Consider the following 18,506-nt stretch of genomic DNA (forward strand, 5'->3'; position numbering starts at 1 on the left):
CCTCCTTCCCGCCCAGGTCCCGCCACCTGTCCCTGGGAGCTCACTCCCGTCCCCTTCGTCTCAGCTCCCTTTAATGATCTCCCCAAGCCCTGTTCCCCGCCCTCCGTGTGGTCCCTGCCTTCTCCGCTGGTCTTGGCTGTGAACTCTTAGTTGCTACTGCCATGTCTGGACCCCCAGGTGGCCGGTCGAGGCGGCCCGGCAGCCGCCTTTCCCAGCACGCAGGCCCCTTTGGGGACCTGCCGGGAAGAGCCCCCTGCTCAGACGGAGTACTGGGACCTGGGCGCCACGACCCCCTGCCAGGTGTGTGACATTGGGCTGCCTGTTTGTCCTGGATCCCTCTTATGCCTGCCAGATGAGCTGCAGAACGCTGGGCCCCGTCGGGGCGCCCACCCAACTCTAGCTGAGATGGCCTGGAGACAGCAACAGTGAATGAAAGGGGCTGGGACCTAGAGAGAAGAAATCAGACGGAGGGATGTCTGAAGGTTCAGGCAGCATGACACAAGGAGAAGACCCTGGCCAGGGTGAGGTGGGGGCTGAAAGGAAGAGTTGCGCTAAGAGAGCCTCCTGCGCTCTGGACCTCTCCCAGGCCCCATGGAGTAGTAACAACCCAGAGAGAAAGCAGAGGCTGTGCCTGCGGATCCAACAGGGGGAAAACAAATTGTAAAGCCAGGAGGCATGGCCAGGGTCACTATCACAGCAGCCTTCTGGCCTATGCAGGTTCGCATTGGATTCGGACAGTCTGGCAAAGAAACAGCGGAGCCAAAAACTGGTGGGCCATAGTCTTTAATTCTAGCTTTGCACCCAGCGGGCAAGTAAAAATACACACTGGGCTCCAAAACCCAGTCACATTCAGTGCTCACAAAGCTACTGACTTATCCGAGTTTCCTAGAATCAAAGGTTTCTAGCTCACCAGACTTATTATTCACCTCTGTTCCCCATCTCCTTTCCTTATCCCAGATACAAACTCTACACAAACTGGCATCTCACTCAGCACTCCGCCATCTTGGCTGCTTCTCCTGGCCTACACGTGGCCTCCTTCTGCTGCTGGCTCTACTCTCTCCTCTAATCATCCCAGGAACCAAGAGAGCCAAGTCCCGTTCTGCCCCCATTTTATAGTGTAGCTTCACAACCTTTAATCCAATATATAAAATAGGGTAGTCTCTAATACAAAGTCACTTCTCTGAGGCATGATTGGATTGTACCGCCCTACAGCAAAAAGGGTAGGAAAGGCTCAATCCCAAAACCAAGCCCCAGGCTACAAGGATTCCGCCTGCCTTTAGCCCACCCCAACACACATTAATATCACCTGGGCGATGGCCTCCTCGTGTTATCTTTAACAAAGTGAGCATAATACATTTTATCTGCCCAACACAAATGCACAGAATACTAGATCTGTTGGCCCAGCCATGGGCAGGGGAGGCTCTCCTGCGTCAAACGTGCTGATGTGGCCAGGGATACCTGAAATTCCCATAGCTGGGCCCTCAAACATTTAATTTCAGCATCTGTGAAAGGGTCAGCTCACCTGGAAAGTTAGGCTGTTTGGAGAAAAATAAATAAAAGACAAACAGCCTGACCAGGCAGTGGTTCAGTGGGTAGAGCGTTGGCCTGGGACACCAGCCTGGGACGCTGAGGACCCAAGTTCAAAACTCCGAGGTTGCTGGCTTGAGCACAGGCTCATGGGGCTTGAGCTGGCTCACCTGCTTGAGGGTGTGTTGGGCAGATAAATGTATTATGCTCACTTTGTTAAAGAGGCCGTTGCCCAGGTGATATTAATGTGTGTTGAGAATTGTAGCATGAGGCTTGGTTTTGGGATTAAGCCTTTCCCACCCTTTTTGATGAGGGGTGGTACAATCCAATCATGCCTCAGAGAAGTGACTTTGTATTAGAGACTTCCCTATTTTGTATATTGGATTAGAGGTTGTAAAGCTACATTATAAAATAGGGGTAGAACGGGAACTTGTCTCTTGGTTCCTGAGATTAGCAAGAGAGAGCAGAGGAGAACAGAGAAAGGCCACGTGGAGGAGGCCAGGAGAAGCAGCCAAGATAGCGGAGTGCTGAGTGAGATGCCAGTTTATGTAGACTTTGTATCTGGGATAAGGAAGGAAATGGGGAACTGAGGAGAATAAGTCTGGTGATCTAGAAACCTTTGATTCTAGGAAACTCGGATAAGTCAGTGGCTTTGTGAGCACTGAGTGTGACTGGGTTTTGGAGCCCAGTGTGTGTTTTTACTTGCCTGCCAGGTGCAAGCTAGATTAAAGACTATGGCCCACCAGTTTTTGGCTCCATGGTTTCTTTACCGACTGTCCGAATCCAATGCGAACCTGCATGGGCTGGGCTGCTCTGATGCTGGCCCTGGCCGTGCCTCCTGGCTTTACAGGGTGGGATCATAGGTATGACCCTATGGTTTCTGGCTTGAGCCCAAAGGTGGCTGGTTTGAAGCCCAAGTCACTGGCTTGAGCAAGGGGTCACTGGCTCCACTGGAACCCCCGGATCAAGGCACATATGAGAAAGCAATCAGTGAACAACTAAGGCCCTGCAACTATGAGTTGATACTTCTCATCTCTCTCATCCGTCTATCTGTCCCTGTCTCTCTCACCAAAATAAAAAATTAAAAACAAACATTACCAATGTTAAAAGCAAAAGAAGCCCTGGCCAGTTGGCTCAGTGGTAGAGCGTCGGCCTGGCGTGCAGGAGTCCCGGGTTCGATTCCCAGCCAGGGCACACAGGAGAAGCGCCCATCTGCTTCTCCACCCCTCCCCCTCTCCTTCCTCTCTGTCTCTCTCTTCCCCTCCTGCAGCCAAGGCTCCATTGGAGCAAAGTTGGCCCGGGCGCTGAGGATGGCTCCTTGGCCTCTGCCTCAGGCGCTAGAATGGCTCTGGTTGTGACAGAACAACGCCCCAAATGGGCAAAGCATTGCCCCCTGGTGGGCATGCGGGTGGATCCTGGTCGGGCGCATGCAGGAGTCTGTCTGACTGCCTCCCTATTTCCAACTTCAGAAAAATACAAAAAAAAAAAAAAGAAAAAGAAAAAATGAAACTCATTGACATAATATAGTGGTTGCCAGAGGGAAGGAGGTAGGGGAGATGGGGGGTAAAGGGGGTCAAATATATGGTGAACAAAGATGGTCTGACTTTGGGTGATGGGTACACAATGCAATATACAGATCATGTATCACAGAAATGTACACTTGAAATCTGTGTGATCCTATTAACCAATGTCACTTCAATAAATTTAATTTAAAAAGTGTTATGTCTTTAACATGTATTTAAAATAGAAATTTATAAATTTATCTTCTATTCACTAATGTTCTTCAACCCTTATTTATGTTCTTTTTCTGTAGCCATCATCAAGTAATGGCAGTTTTGTTATTTCTTTTCCAAATTCTTATTTATTCATGTATGTCTTTATTTAATCTGACTTCATCAGGGAAATTCTCATAGACAATCCGGGATAGAAGTAATAATGTCTGGGTTTTTTAAATTTTTATTTTGAAATAGTTATATATTTTTAATTTACTGATTTCAGAAAAAGAGGATGGGAAAGACAGAGTTATATTTTAAAAAAAGGAAATAAAATAAATGATCAGGTTGCTCTGTGAAGGAATAACGGGACCTCTCCAGGGAGATATTTAAAATTAAATCAGAAATAAGTGCGTGCTGTGTAGGCAAAGATTATGGGAGACAATTCCAGGCAGGGAAAGATGAATAAAGGCCCTGAGGTTGAAAAGAGTTCAGCATTGCCAGGGCTCAGTGTGTTTAAAACAGGGGTCGGGAACCTATGGCTCACGAGCCAGATGTGGCTCTTTTGATGGCTGCATTTGGCTCACAGACAAATCTTTAATTAAAAAATAATAACGTTAAAAATATAAAACATTCTCATGTATTACAATCCATTCATTTCCTACCACTCATGGTCATGGTTGTGGGTGGCTGGAGCCAATCATAGCTGTCCTCCGGGACAACACCAAATTTTTATTGGATAGTGCCTAACGTACACAAGTCGTTGTGAGGTCAGGAAGTAAACTTCCCTCCTTTTAATCAAGTAGCTAGCTAATTGCAAAAACCCTTTTGACAAAGAAGATGGCCAAAAGAAAAAAAGATGAGGAGTATCGTACTTTTCAGCAGGAATGGACAGAGGAATTCGCCTTTGTGGAGAGAGAAGGTTCTGCAGTGTGTTTAATATGCAATGATAAAATTGCATCAATGAAATGGTCAAATATAAAGCAGCACTTCGACACATGCCATACTACATTTGCATTGAAATATCCAGCAGGAGACAGCAGGAAGAAAGCATGTCAAGAGCTACTATGCAGAGTGCAAGCTAGTCAGCAGCAACTCCGTGTTTGGACCCAACAAGATGATTGGAATTTGGCTAGCTTTATTTGTGCTTTAGCAGTTGTGAGAAATGGAAAGCCATTCACAGATGGGGAGTATGCCAAAACATTCATGCTTGATGTTGCCAATGAACTTTTTGACGACTTTTTGGATAAAGACAAGATAATCAAACGAATAAAAGACATGCCTCTGTTGGCAAAAACTGTTCACGATCATACCATCACGATGGCAAATCAAACTGAGGCAACACAAGTGAAGGACATAAATGCAGCACCATTCTTTTCTCTTGCTTTGGATGAGTCAACAGACGTAAGCCATTTATCCCAGTTCAGCATGATTGCAAGGTATGTTCTCAGTGACACACTACCATGAGAAAAGTCTTGCTATTTTGCCTATGAAAGAGACAACAAGAGGGGGGGATTTATTCAAGTCTTTCACTGAGTTTGCCAAAGAAAAAAATCTACCAATGGATAAACTTATTTTGGTGTGTACTGATGGTGCGGAAAAACAGGATTCTTAGCGCTTCTTCATGAACATGAAAAGAGACCCATCCTAAGTTTTCACTGCATCCTACATCAGGAGGCGCTTTGTACTCAGATGTGTGACGAGCAGCTTGGTGAGGTGATGTCGCTGGTCATTCAGGTAGTCAACTTTATTGTTGCCCGAGCTTTAAATGATCGCCAGTTTAAAACACTGCTGGATGAAGTTGGGAATAATTATCCTGGTCTGCTTCTGCACAGCAATGTGCATTGGTTGTCAAGAGGGAAGGTGCTCAGCCGTTTTGCGGCTTGTCTGAGCAAAATCCGGACTTTTCTTGAAATGAAAAACGTCGAGCATCCTGACTTAACTAATACTGAGTGGTTCCTGAAGTTCTACTATCTCGTGGACATGACTGAACATCTGAACCAGCTCAATGTAAAAATGCAAGGCGTTGGAAATACAATCTTATCTCTCAACAAGCAGTGTTTGCATTAGAAAACAAGCTGGAACTCTTCATCGCTGACATTGAAACAGGTCATTTACTACACTTTGAAAAACTGGGAGAGTTTAAAGATGCATGCACAGCAAGTGACCCTGCTCAATATCTTGATCTCCAGCAGCTAGTGGGCTTCACATCTAATCTCCTGCAGTCATTCAAAGGGCACTTTGGAAAATTTCGTGAGCGCACTCGTCTTTTTAAGTTCATCACCCATCCACATGAGTGTGCAGTAGACAGCGCCGACCTGAGTTACATCCCCAGTGTCCCGGTCAGAGATTTTGAGCTACAAGCTGCTGAACTGAAGGCCTCAGACACGTGAGTGAATAAGTTCAAGTCACTGAATGAAGATTTGGAAAGACTTGCATGACAGCAAGCAGAGTTGGCGAGCAAACACAAGTGGGGAGAAATGAAAAAACTTCAACCCACGAACCAGCTGATTGTCAAAACTTGGAACGTGCTTCCCATTACATACCACACACTGCAGCATGTGAGTATTGCTATACCGACAATGTTTGGCTCTACGTATGCATGTGAGCAGTCTTTCTCACATCTAAAGAACGTTAAGACCAACCTATGGTCATGTTTAATGGATGGAAGTCTCAACGTTTGCATGAAGCTTAACCTCACCATGTATCAACCAGACCACAAAGCCATCATCAAAACCATGCAGCACCAGAAGTCACATTAATGGTAAGAAGTACTTTATTCATCACTGGTTAGCAACAGCATAACAACGTTATTAAAAAGAATTCAGAGACTTACTGTACTTTAAAAGTGTTGGTCTTACATAAAATGCACACATTTACTTGTATTTAGTGTTAAACATATTGTATGGCTCTCATGAAATTACATTTTTTTTCTTTTTGGGGTTTTTTTTTTTTTTTTTTTTTTTTGTATTTTTCTGAAGCTGGAAACGGGGAGAGACAGTCAGACAGACTCTCGCATGCACCCGACCGGGATCCACCCGGCACGCCCACCAGGGGGCGGTGCTCTGCCCCTCCGGGGCGTCGCTCTGCGGTGACCAGAGCCACTCTAGTGCCTGGGGCAGAGGCCAAGGAGCCATCCCCAGCGCCCGGGCCATCTTTGCTCCAATGGAGCCTTGGCTGGGGGAGGGGAAGAGAGAGACAGAGAGGAAGGGGGGGGTGGAGAAGCAAATGGGCGCTTCTCCTGTCTGCCCTGGCCGGGAATCGAACTCGGGTACCCCACACGCCAGGCCAATGCTCTACCACTGAGCCAACCGGCCCGGGCCTGGAATTACATTTTAAAATATGTGGCATTCATGGCTCTCTCAGCCAAAAAGGTTCCCAACCCCTGGTTTAAACTAAGGTGAATGAGAACAGCAGGCAAAGCCCATAGAAAGGATCAGGATTTTTTTTTTTTTTTTTTTTTTTTTTTTTACAGAGTCAGAGAGAGGGATAGACAGGGACAGACAGACAGGAACGGAGAGATGAGAAGCATCAATCATTAGTTTTTCGTTGCGCGTTGTTCATTGATTGCTTTCTCATATGTGCCTTGACTGCGGGCCTTCAGCAGACCGAGTAACCCCTTGCTTGAGCCACTGACCTTGGGTCCAAGCTGGTGAGCTTTTGCTCTAACCAGATGAGCCTGCGCTCAAGCTGGCGAGCTCAGGGTCTTGAACCTGGGTCCTCCGCATCCTAGTCCAATGCTCTATCCACTGCGCCACCGCCTGGTCAGGCACGGGGCCAGGATTTTATTGTAAGGGCATTATTATAAAACCCTGGGTGAATTTCAAGCAGAGCAGTAAAATTATCAGATTATTATTTTTTAAAATACCAATCTAGGTAGAAAACACCTGTGTGGGAGGCTAGGCAGAAAAGTAGAAGTAGGAATAATTGGGAAGCCACTGCAATCATCCAGGTAGGTGATAGGGATACCCAAGTCAAAATGGTGGAATGTAGCGGCAAAGAAGTGGATGGATTCCAAATACATTTTGAAGGCAGAGTTGTTCCTGGCTGCTGGGTGGGGGATCAGATGGTCTCAAGGGTGATGCCCAGTTTTTCACTTTGAGTGACTAGGTAGAAGAAATGCCATTCACTGAGACAGAAGATTGATAGCAGCTGTTCCAGAAAATGAGTGACAATCAAGGAGCCAATAAGAGACAGCTTAAGTTGAGATGCCTGAGACACAGATGAGGTGGGGGCATATGATGCCTCCTGAGAGCTCAGGGCCTGTCTTAGGATATACAGAACATTGATGAGAGAATCAAAAGTTATAAATAGAGAGATAGATATATCATGTTTACAGATTGGAAGGCTCATTGTTTAAGAGGTCAACTCTCCCCAAATGTATATATAGAATCAAAGCCTTTTTAATCAAAATTCTAGCAAGCTTCTTGTAGAAATTGACCAGCACATTGTAAAACTTACAGGGAACAACAGAAGTACCTAGAAAAAAAACTATTTTGAAAAAGAACAAAGTTGGAGGACTCATAATATTGAACTCAAAATTTATATAAAGGTAAAGAATTCCAGGGGTTTGGGGAGATGTGAGCCAAGAACTGTGGATGAAGTCCAAGTATATATAACAAATTCATTTTGGCCTTCTGAATGACCAAATATATACATATATTTTTTTAATGTTCTTTTTTAAAATATTTTTTTTATTTTTCAATTACAACATATTGATTAGACATTTATATAACTTACAAAGTGATCACCCCAGAAAGTCTTGTACCCATCTGACACTATACATAGTCATTGCAGTAATATTGATTAAATTCCCCATGCTGTACCTTACATCCTGGTAACTATTTTTATAACTGGAAATTTTCAAATCTTAATCACTTCCACTTTTTCAGCCATCCTTCTAACCCCCTCTTGGCAATCATCAAAATGTTCTCTGAATTTATGAATGGAATGTTTCTGGGGTTTTTTGTTCGCTTAGTTTGGCTTTTAGATTCCACAGATAAGTGAAATCACATGGCATTGTCCTGCTCTCTCTCTGACCCCTTTCACTTAGCGTAATACCCTGTAGGTCTATCCATGTTGTTGCAGATGGCAATATTTCAGTCTTTTTTATGGAACATTCTGTATATGTTCCACCTCTTCTTTATTCATTATTGATAGATACTTAGATTGTTCCCATATCTTGGTCATTGTAAACAATGTTGAAACGAACATAGGGATGTTTAAGTTTTTTTGAATTAGTGTTTTGGGTTTCTTTGGATTAATACCCAGAAGTTGAATTGCTGGGTCCTTCTTTGTTTCTCTTTTTTTTAAGTGAGGATAAGAGATAGACTCCTGCATGCGCCTTGACCAGGATCCACCCACAACCCCCGTCTGGAGCCAACACTGGGACCAACTGAGCTATACTCAGCACCTGGGGCTGATGCTCAAACCAGGCAAGGCTGCCACTGCCATAAGAGAAGAGAGAGAGAAGGGGAAGAGGGAGGGGAAGAGAAGCAGATGGTTGCTTCTCATGAGTGCCCTGACCAGGAATTGAACCCAGGACCTCTGCACACCGGGTTGATATTCTATCCACTGAACAAACCAGCCAGAGCCAGAATCTATATTTCTTATCAATTACACTACCCTTGATGGTCAACCTTTTTATAAAAACTGCCCACTTTTGCAGTGCTGGTCAATGCCCACTAGTGGGCGGGAGGGACCAGGTTGACCCTGGTTGCACTATCACAAGAGTAAAAAGCAAGTTACAAATGAATGTATCCTGGAAGTTATCTTGCACCCATCACCCAATACCCAGGGACCCATACATAAACACTGGGCTTTAATGGACCTCAAAATTCCCAGTGACAAGAGACAAACCTGGGCCAGAGCAAGATGGAGATCGGACAAGACCTGTGCACAAAGTCAGGACCCCTGGAACACTAGATCCTCATAGTGAGCTAGAAGAAAAGGAAGAGGTTGGTGGTAAGATTGAAAGAATGAAAAATATCTCCCAAGAGCAACCCTAACCATTCATCCACACTCTCGAGGGTTTAGGCCAGAATTCACAATGCCTGTCAAGCTTGAAAAATACAAAGCCAACAATGTCATTTAATGTGACACCTGCACCTGGCAGATGTAAACACAGATTTCCTCTGGAGAAAGACACTTAGACCTGAGCCTCAAAGAATTCCGACAGATTAAGTTCCAAGAAAGTTAAAAGAACAATAAAAAATCATCAAGCACAATAAAACAAGTAATCATGGGCAAGAGAACAGCAGAAACAATTAATTGTAGAATTAGACTCTCAATGACTGCTGATATTAGAATTATCTAACACATATCACAAAATAATGTCTTTAAAGAAATAAAAGCAGATATTGGAAGTATGAAACAAAAGCATGTACAAATGACCAGGCGGGGGTGGTGGGGGCAATGCAAATGGGAACTCTAGTAATGTAAAATATAAAATTGAAATGAAAAAATGGATAAATTAAACAGCAAATTAGATACAGCTGAAATGAAAATTAGTGGCTGGGCTAATGATTGGTCCAAAGATATTGTCAGAATGCAGCATGGAAACACAGAAGTGGAGAATAAGAAGGAAAAATGTCAAACATAAAAGACAGAGTAAGAAGGTCTGCCATCTACTAATACGACTTCAGAAAGACAGACTAAGAAACTGGGAAAAAAGCACTATTTGAAAAGACAATGGCTCAGAATTTTCCAGTATTGACTCAGGAAACCCAATAAATTCCAAGCATAATAAATGAAAAGAAGTCTACCACCAGAAACCCTTTAGTAGAACTGTAAAATGTCAAAGACTGAGAAGATGTTATAGCAAGCAAAATGAAAAACCAGTTCTACAGAATAACCGCAAGTAGACAGCTAACTTCTTCTTCTTTTTTTGCAACAAAGACAGAGGGACAGACAGGCAGAAAGGAAGAGATGAGAAGCATCAATTCTTCGTTGCAGCTTCTTTATTGCTCTTTGATTGCTTTCTCATATGTGCCTTCACTGGGGGGCTACAGCAGAGCAGAGTGACCCCTTGCTCAAGCCAGCGACCTTGGGCTTCAAGCCAGCAACCATGGGGTCATGTCTATGAGCCCACGCTCAAGCCTGCGACCTCGGGGTTTCCAACTTGGTTCCTCTGTGTCCCAGTCTGACACTCCATCCACTGCACCACCACCTGGTCAGGCTAGACAACTAACTTCTCAGTGAAACCCAAAAGACAGTGCAATGTTATCTTTGAGTTGTGGAGGAATAACAATGTCAACCTAAAATTATACACCCAGATAAATTATTTTCAAGAACACTCACAAAAAAAGATGTTTTGGGACAAAATAAAAGTAACAGAAAGAGGTAAGCTCCGAGGTGCAAAGGGGAATGGTGGGAAAAAAAGAAAGTAAGCACGTATGTCAATCAAAACAAATATTGAGCCTACAAAACCATGACAACAGTGCCTAATTTGTGCAATTTAAAATGTCAATGTGTAGGGACTCCAGTTCTGGTTGGGAAGGAGTAAACACACTCCACCTGTCTCTCCCACTGATTTCAAGAAAAGCCCTGGACAGAATACATAAGGAAACTATTGGAGGACTCTGAAAAGTAAATGATAGCGAACCAATTGGAAAGAGATATCAAAGCTCATGGAAAGATGTGGCAGTGAGCGTATGGTTTGGTTTTGTTTTTATCCTCTCCTACCTCCCAGCTTAGACTCAGAGCATCCTGAATCCCCAAAACTGCACAGCAGGCTCCGAAAGAAAAAGCTCCAAGAGAAACCCTGAGGGTCAGAGGACTAGGGCAGAGAGAGTAGGGGGAAAACATTGGTTTCATTTTTAATCCCATCCACTCTGCCCAAAAGCACATCCCTGTCCCAAAGATACCCACTGTCACAGTATTGGCAACATAGCAGCATCAGTAGACATGACCACAGTAACAAAGAAACTAGGAGAGAGAGAAAAAGCCCTTTCCGTAGACCATAAAAACTGACAGAGGGAACCTTTCTAGTTAAAAAGAGTGGGGGAAATCCCCTTATATTTTGCTCTTCCTTTCCTGCCACTGTTTCTCCCCAAGAGGAAGATGCAGTCACAGGAAGTGTATGACAGAAGTACTGAATATAACTAAAACCCTGGCTTTCTATCTTTAAGAAGAGGAAGCTTGCCTGATCTGTGGTGGCACAGTGGATTAAGTGGCAACCTGGAATGCTAAGGTTGCTGGTTCAAAACCCTGGGCTTGCCTGGTCAAGGCACCTAGGAGAATTGATGCTTCCTGCTCCTCCCCTATTTCTCTCTCTCTCTCTCTCTCTCTCTCTCTCCCCTCATTAAAATAAATAAAAATAAAATATTTTTTTTAAAAAAGGTCTGACTTGTGGTGGTGCAGTGGATAAAGCATCGACCTGGAATGCTAAGGTTGCTGGTTCAAAACCCTGGGCTTGCCTGGTCAAGGCACATATGGGAGTTGTTGCTTCTTGCTCCTCCCCCCTTCTCTTTCTCTCTCTCTCCTCTGTCTCTAAAAATTAATAAATAAAATCCAAAAAGTAAATTAATTAAAATAAAATAATTTTTTTAAAAAAAGAGGAGGAAGCTTGAGAAAGGGATTCCATAAACTGCCTATGAAGTCCCAGGCCCACCTCCAAGATATACATACATAGAACTGCATGTGTATCCAATAAAACCTACTAAAGGCATGAAGAGCTAAACTGTGGTGTAGACTCCTCACCCCTGTCTCAGAATGGCCTAGGGACAAGAGGTGAGAGGAGAAAGAGAGGAAGGGGGTGGGATATATACACAGAACAGATCCAAACATACAACCAAGTTTTTTGTTTGTTTGTTTGTTTGTTTGTTTTTTAATTTTTATTTTTTATTTATTCATTTTAGAGAGGAGAGAGGAGAGAGAGACAGGGGGGAGGAACTGGAAGCATCACCTCCCATATGTGCCTTGACTAGGCAAGCCCAGGGTTTCGAACTGGCGACCTCAGCATTTCCGGGTCGACGCTTTATCCACTGCGCCACCACAGGTCACACAACCAAGTTTTTGAAAATAGAAATGACATTGGGACCACAGCTCACAGAAGTCATGTTGGATGGGAATCTTGTTTTGAACTTAGCTCAGTTTTACCAAAACAGAGACATCAACATTCTTTAAAGGATTTTAATAGGACCAAGCATGTCAGAATGATATGCAAAATATCCTGGATATAATCCAAAATTATTTGACGTACAAGAAACAGGAAAATCTCAACAACCCACAGGAAAAAGATGCTAACCCCAAGATGACACAAATGTTTAAATTATTAGACAAAGACTTTAGCTCAGTTATTAGCACCATGCTCCGTGAAATAAAGGTGAGCAGTTTTGAAATGAATGGAAAGACAGACATTCTCAGCAGAAAGTAAAAACCATAAAACAGAGCCAAATGGAAAATTTTAAAGCTGAAAAATATGAAAACTGAAACAAAAAGGTTAATTGGAACAGGTCACTAGCAGAATGGAGATGAGAGAAAAAGAACCAATAATCTTAAAAATAGATCAAAAGAAATTATTCAACCTAAACAGCCAGAAAAATTAGATTTTAAAAATGAACAACCTTAGAAACCTAGGGTACAACATATAAAGGTCTAACATATGGCCCTGGCTGTTTGGCTCAGTGGTAGAGCATTGGCCCTGGTGTGTGGATGTCCTGGGTTCAATTCCCAGTCAGGGCACACAGAAGAAATGACCATCTGCTTCTTCACTTCTCCTGTTCCCTTTTTTTCTTTCTCTCTCACCTTCTCCCACAGCCATGGCTCAATTGGTTCGAGGTTATCAGCCCCAGGTGCTGAGGATGACTCCATGAAGCCTCCTCCTCAGGCATTAAAAATAACTCATTTGCAAGCATCAGCCCCAGATTGGGTTGCTGGGTGGATCCCAGTCAGGGCGCATGTGGGAGTCTGTCTTTCTATCTCTCCATCTCCCCTCCTCTCACTTGGAAAAAGAAGAAATAAAAAGGTCTAACATATGTGTCAATGGCATGGAGATACAGAGATTTATGCAAAAAATAAATAGTATTTGAACAAACAATAGCTGAAAACTTCTTAAATGCTGTGGAAGATATACATTTAAAGATTTTAAAAGCTCATTTAACCTGAAGGCAGGATAAACTCAAAGAAAACCATGTCTAGACAATCATAATCAAACTAAAGATAAAAATAATGAACGTTAAAAGCAGCCAGAGAATAACAAGGCAGGGGAACAATACCTTACATGACTGCAGGCTTTTCATCAGAAACTGGAGCCTGGAAGATAGCAGAAATACATGTTTTCCCCATTTTTAAAAAAATATATATTTAATTAAATTTATTATATGTTAAGGGATATTTTTGCCTGGGCATCAAAACTACTTGTAGATGGTGAGTTTATAAAAGAGTATCTACTGAATGCAACAGACATGATATACATCAAACAGAAACAACCAGAAAGCCTCTTATTTAGTGTTTTACAAATATGACTGAAAATATGCAAGTTATTTAAGAAAGTTAAATAATTTCTAGTGTTTTCTTGTATCTGATGAGTTAGTACATATATTAAATATGTAACTACTAGGTAGCATATATTTTTATGGAATTTATTAGGATTGATGAACTAGAAGACCATTTGGATAAAATACCATATCATCTGTTGACATGATATCAGGAAATGACTTATTTTAGGATGTCAGAGAATCTTGATGGTTTGAACATTAACTGATCAATATTAGAATGATTACAGGCGCCTGACCGAGCAGTGGCGCAGTGGATAGAGCATTGGACTGGGATGGGGAGGACCTAGGTTCGAGACCCCGAGGGCTCCAGCTTGAGGGCAGGCTCATCTGGTTTGAGCAAGGCTCACCAGCTTGAGCCCAAGGTCACTGGCTCGAGCAAAGAGTCACTCAGTCTGCTGTAGCCCCCCCACCCCACCCCACCCCGTCAAGGCACACATGAGAAAGCAATCAACGAACAACTAAGGTGCCACAACGAAGAACTGATGCTTCTCATCTCTCCCCCTTCCTGTCTGTCCCTGTCTCTGACTCTCTCTGTCACAAAATAAATAAATAAAATTAAAATTCTTTAGAATGATTACAGGCCATGATCTGTGATCTAGTTGGTATTAATGTCAAACGTACTAGGGCCTGACCTGTGGTGGCGCAGTGGATAAAGCATCGACCTGGAAATGCTGAGGTCGTCAGTTCGAAACCCTAGGCTTGCCTTGTCAAGGCACATATGGGAGTTGATACTTCCAGCTCCTCTCCCCTGTCTCTCTCTTCTCTCCTCTCCTCTCCTCTCCTCTCCTCTCCTCTCCTCTCCTCTCCTCTCCTCTCCTCTCCTCTCCTCTCTCTCTCTCTCTCTCTCCCTCTCTCTCTCCTCTCTAAAATGAATAAGTAAGGCCCTGGTCGGTTGGCTCAGCGGTAGAGCATTGGCCTGGCGTGCAGGGGACCCGGGTTCGATTCCCGGCCAGGGCACATAGGAGAGGCACCCATTTGCTTCTCCACCCCCGCCCCTCCTTCCTCTCTGTCTCTCTCTTCCCCTCCTGCAGCCAAGGCTCCACTGGAGCAAAGATGGCCTCGGGCGCTGGGGATGGCTCCTTGGCCTCTGCCCCAGGCGCTGGAGTGGCTCTGGTCGTGGCAGAGTGACGCCCGGGAGGGGGCGGAGCATCGTCCCCTGGTGGGCAGAGCGTTGCCCCTGGTGGGCGTGCCGGGTGGATCCCGGTCGGGGGCATGCGGGAGTCTGTCTGACTGTCTCTCCCCATTTCCAGCTTCAGAAAGATACAAAAAAAAAAAAATTACAAAAAATAAAAAATAAAATAAAATGAATAAGTAAAAAAAATAAAAATTAAAAAAAAAAACATACTAGGAAACTTAGTGAAGCAACATTTATAAAATTTATGCTCGTTTGTTTCATTATTCACCAGCAATTAGTTAGTAGTAAAAGGATGGGTTTGGAAAGTGTCAAGGATGTAGTAAATAACACTAGCACAGAATATGCTTCTGTGGCTTGAAATGCTGATAGTGACCCTCTTGAAGTACAAGTAGCACACTCTGCGGCATTTCTTGGACTTTGGATGAGTCAGTTTAGATGCTTTTGAGTTCGGAAGGGCTTTTTGAATGGTTGAAAGAAAATGACTTGTTTTTATATGCCAAGGAAAAATCTCCATGACAACTCACAAAAAATAGACATGGGGTCTTTCTTTTTAATAGTGCCCATGAGTTAGGTATCTATACACTGCAGTTTAAAAATGTAAAAGCCAATTCACTCATTTCTAAAAAAATTGCCCTAAGATACTCATTTTGTGGGCTATAATCTGGCTCACTTAACTACACTGAAATGAGTTTTCCAGAAATGAAAGAGATAGCCTGAACTTCATTCTCAAAATTGTAGATTTGAAAACTGAATTCCAAAAAGTGTACTTTAAACTTAAATGTAGATGTATTCACAGTGGCCAAGACATGGAAACAACCAAGTGTCCCTCAATAGAGGATTAGATAAAGAGGATGTGGTACATATGTACAATGACATACTTTTTAGCCATAAGAAATGATGACATATAGCCATTTACAACAACATGGATGGACCTTGAGAACATTATACTAAGTGAAGTACATAAATCAGAAAAAGCTTAAACTATATGATTTCACACATAAGTGAGATATAAAAATGAGGCCCATGGACATAGATAAAAGAGAAGTGGTTACTGGGGGAGAGGGGAGGGAGGGAGCAAAGAAGGACAAATATATGGTGATGGAAAATGATTTGACTTTGGGTGATGGGTACACAACACAGTCAACTGTTCGAATGATATAGAGATGTTTACCTAAAACCTATGCTATCTTATTGATCAATATCACCCCATTAAATTTAATTTTCAAAATAAAATTTAAAATAAATAAATGAAAATGAAGTAACACTGTTGAGTTTGCTTAATCTTAAGGAATAAAGGAAACACTATATATTGATATCATTAAATAATAGGGCAAAATAGTACTAAAACTAAATGTGACAATATTGAAGTACCAGAATTCTAACTGTAAATATTCTAATCATGTTCAGAATACAAAGTGGAACGTTAGAATTAACATTAGGTTCAGAAGAAAAGGTGTCAGGTTTCCAGATTTGTATTAAGGAAGAAATAAATTATAAAAAAGAAAATTTTGATTTATTATTAAATATTTTTGTTCTCAACTTGCATTTTCATAAATATTGAATGTAAATGATATTATACATATTTATATAACCTGCTTACATTAAAGATCAATAAAAATAAAATAAAATTTGTTTTATTAAGTTTATTGGAGTGACATTGATTAATAAAATTGTATGTTTCAAGTGTACAATTCTATAATACAACATCTGTATAGTGCAGTATGTGTTTACCAGCCAAAGTCAATCTTCTTCCATTGCCATACATTTGACTCCTTTTACCCTTTCCTATTTCCCCACCCCCCTCTCCCTCTGGTTACCACCTGATTTTTATCTGACTCACATGGGTGTGGGATTAGCTCATTCTGCATATGTGCCTGTCCTACCAGACTCAACGTGGCCTCTTCTTTAATTCCCTAGTTGTAAGACTACCATTTAACCCAGTGGTAGTCAACCTGGTCCCCACCGCCCACTAGTGGGCATTCCAGCTTTCATGGTGGGCAGTAGTGGAGCAACCAAAGTATAAATAAAAAGATTTAACTATAGTAAATTGTTTTATAAAGATTTATTCTGCCAAACTTAGCGAAAATCCGACATAAAGTACTTGGTACGTAATTATTATTACATGCTTTAACTTGCTATAACTCTGCTTTATAAATTTTATAAAGTAAAGTTACTTCTCTATTTTATAAATTACCATTACTGTGGAACTGGTGGGCGGTTAGAAAAATTTACTACTGGCCTGACCGGTGGTGGCGCAGTGGATAAAGCGTCGACCTGGAAATGCTGAGGTCGCCGGTTCAAAACCCTGGGCTTGCCTGGTCAAGGCACATATGGGAGTTGATGCTTCTAGCTCCTCCCCACCTTCTCTCTCTCTGTCTCTCCCTCTCCTCTCTAAAATGAATAAATAAAAAAAAAAAAAAAGAAAAATTTACTACTAACAGAGATACAAAAGTGGGCAGTAGGTATAAAAAGGTTGACTACCCCTGATTTAGCCAGATTTCAGGCAGTTCTGAATGCTGGCTGTCCTGTAGTTTAGTTGTAATTCTGATGTGGTTGTAGGGTAGGCATGTACTGCATTCACCTTCCCACCATCTTGACCAGAAGTAATCTCATTACTTTTATACTTCTATGGTATCAGTTGTAGTTTGTCCTCTTTCAATCATAATTTAACTTTTAAATAATTTTTCAATTTTATAATTGACATACAGCACTACATAAGTTTAAGATGTGTTGTGTGATGATTTGACTTATATATATCATGAAGTGGTTACCACAATTACTTTAGTTAACAACCATCATCTCATATTTTTTTAAAAAGGATATTCTCAAATGAAGGAAAACTAAATGGATTCATAGCCAGCATACCTACTCTAAAAAAAAAAATGCTAAAGAAAGTTCTCCACTGGGAAGAGAATGACACCACAGGGGAACTTGGAATTTGGAGAATGTAGCATGGTAATAATACAGATTAAATTAAGAGATTCTTTATCTCTTCATTTTTCTTCTTAAATTCTTTAATATATATATGACTGTTGAAAGAACAAATTATAGCATTATCTTGTGGGATTTTCTGTGATTGTAGATTTAATAATACACATGACAATTGCAACATAAAAGGGAGAGGCTAGGGGAATCTATATGGTTGTAAATATTCATCAGTCATTTGAAGTGGTAAAATATTCTAACTAGACTGTGAAAAATTAAGTAGATATATCACAATCTGTACAGCAACCACTAAAAAACTACGCAAGCTCGCCTCAGTAAATGGTGCTGGGACAGCTGAATATATATCTACAGGCAAAAGAAAAATGATTTTGGTTGGGGTGATGAAAAAGTTTTGTAAACAGATTGTGGTGCTGATTGTATAACATTGTGAAAGAAAGTAACAACACTGAATTGTACACTAAAAAGTAGTTAAAATAGAATATTTTTCTATGTATATTTTACCACAAGTTTTAAAAATTAATAATATGTAAAAAAACATGGTATTGTACACTTCAAATGAGTGGATTGTATGGCATGTGAATTATATCTGAACAACGCAACCCAAAACAAAATCTAAACTACATGCACTTGGAAATGCAGAGGCACACTTTTGAGTAACACTTGAATTAAAAAGAAATTAAAAGGAAA

At 41.8% G+C, this 18,506-nt stretch overlaps 1 protein-coding gene across 1 annotated transcript in view; it reads right to left on the reverse strand.

Annotated features, from left to right (window-relative positions):
• The window catches only part of LOC136334318 (NXPE family member 3-like), a 288,032-nt gene extending 270,857 nt beyond the window's left edge, over positions 1 to 17,175 (reverse strand). The window contains exon 1 of the mRNA XM_066274371.1: positions 17,118 to 17,175. The gene's annotated coding sequence lies outside the window, so the exon portion shown is untranslated. The remainder of the gene's footprint in view (positions 1 to 17,117) is intronic.
• Positions 17,176 to 18,506: the final 1,331 nt, after the last annotated feature.

This window comes from Saccopteryx bilineata, chromosome 4, assembly GCF_036850765.1.
Source record: "Saccopteryx bilineata isolate mSacBil1 chromosome 4, mSacBil1_pri_phased_curated, whole genome shotgun sequence".
In the NCBI taxonomy this organism is placed as follows: Eukaryota; Metazoa; Chordata; class Mammalia; order Chiroptera; family Emballonuridae; genus Saccopteryx; species Saccopteryx bilineata.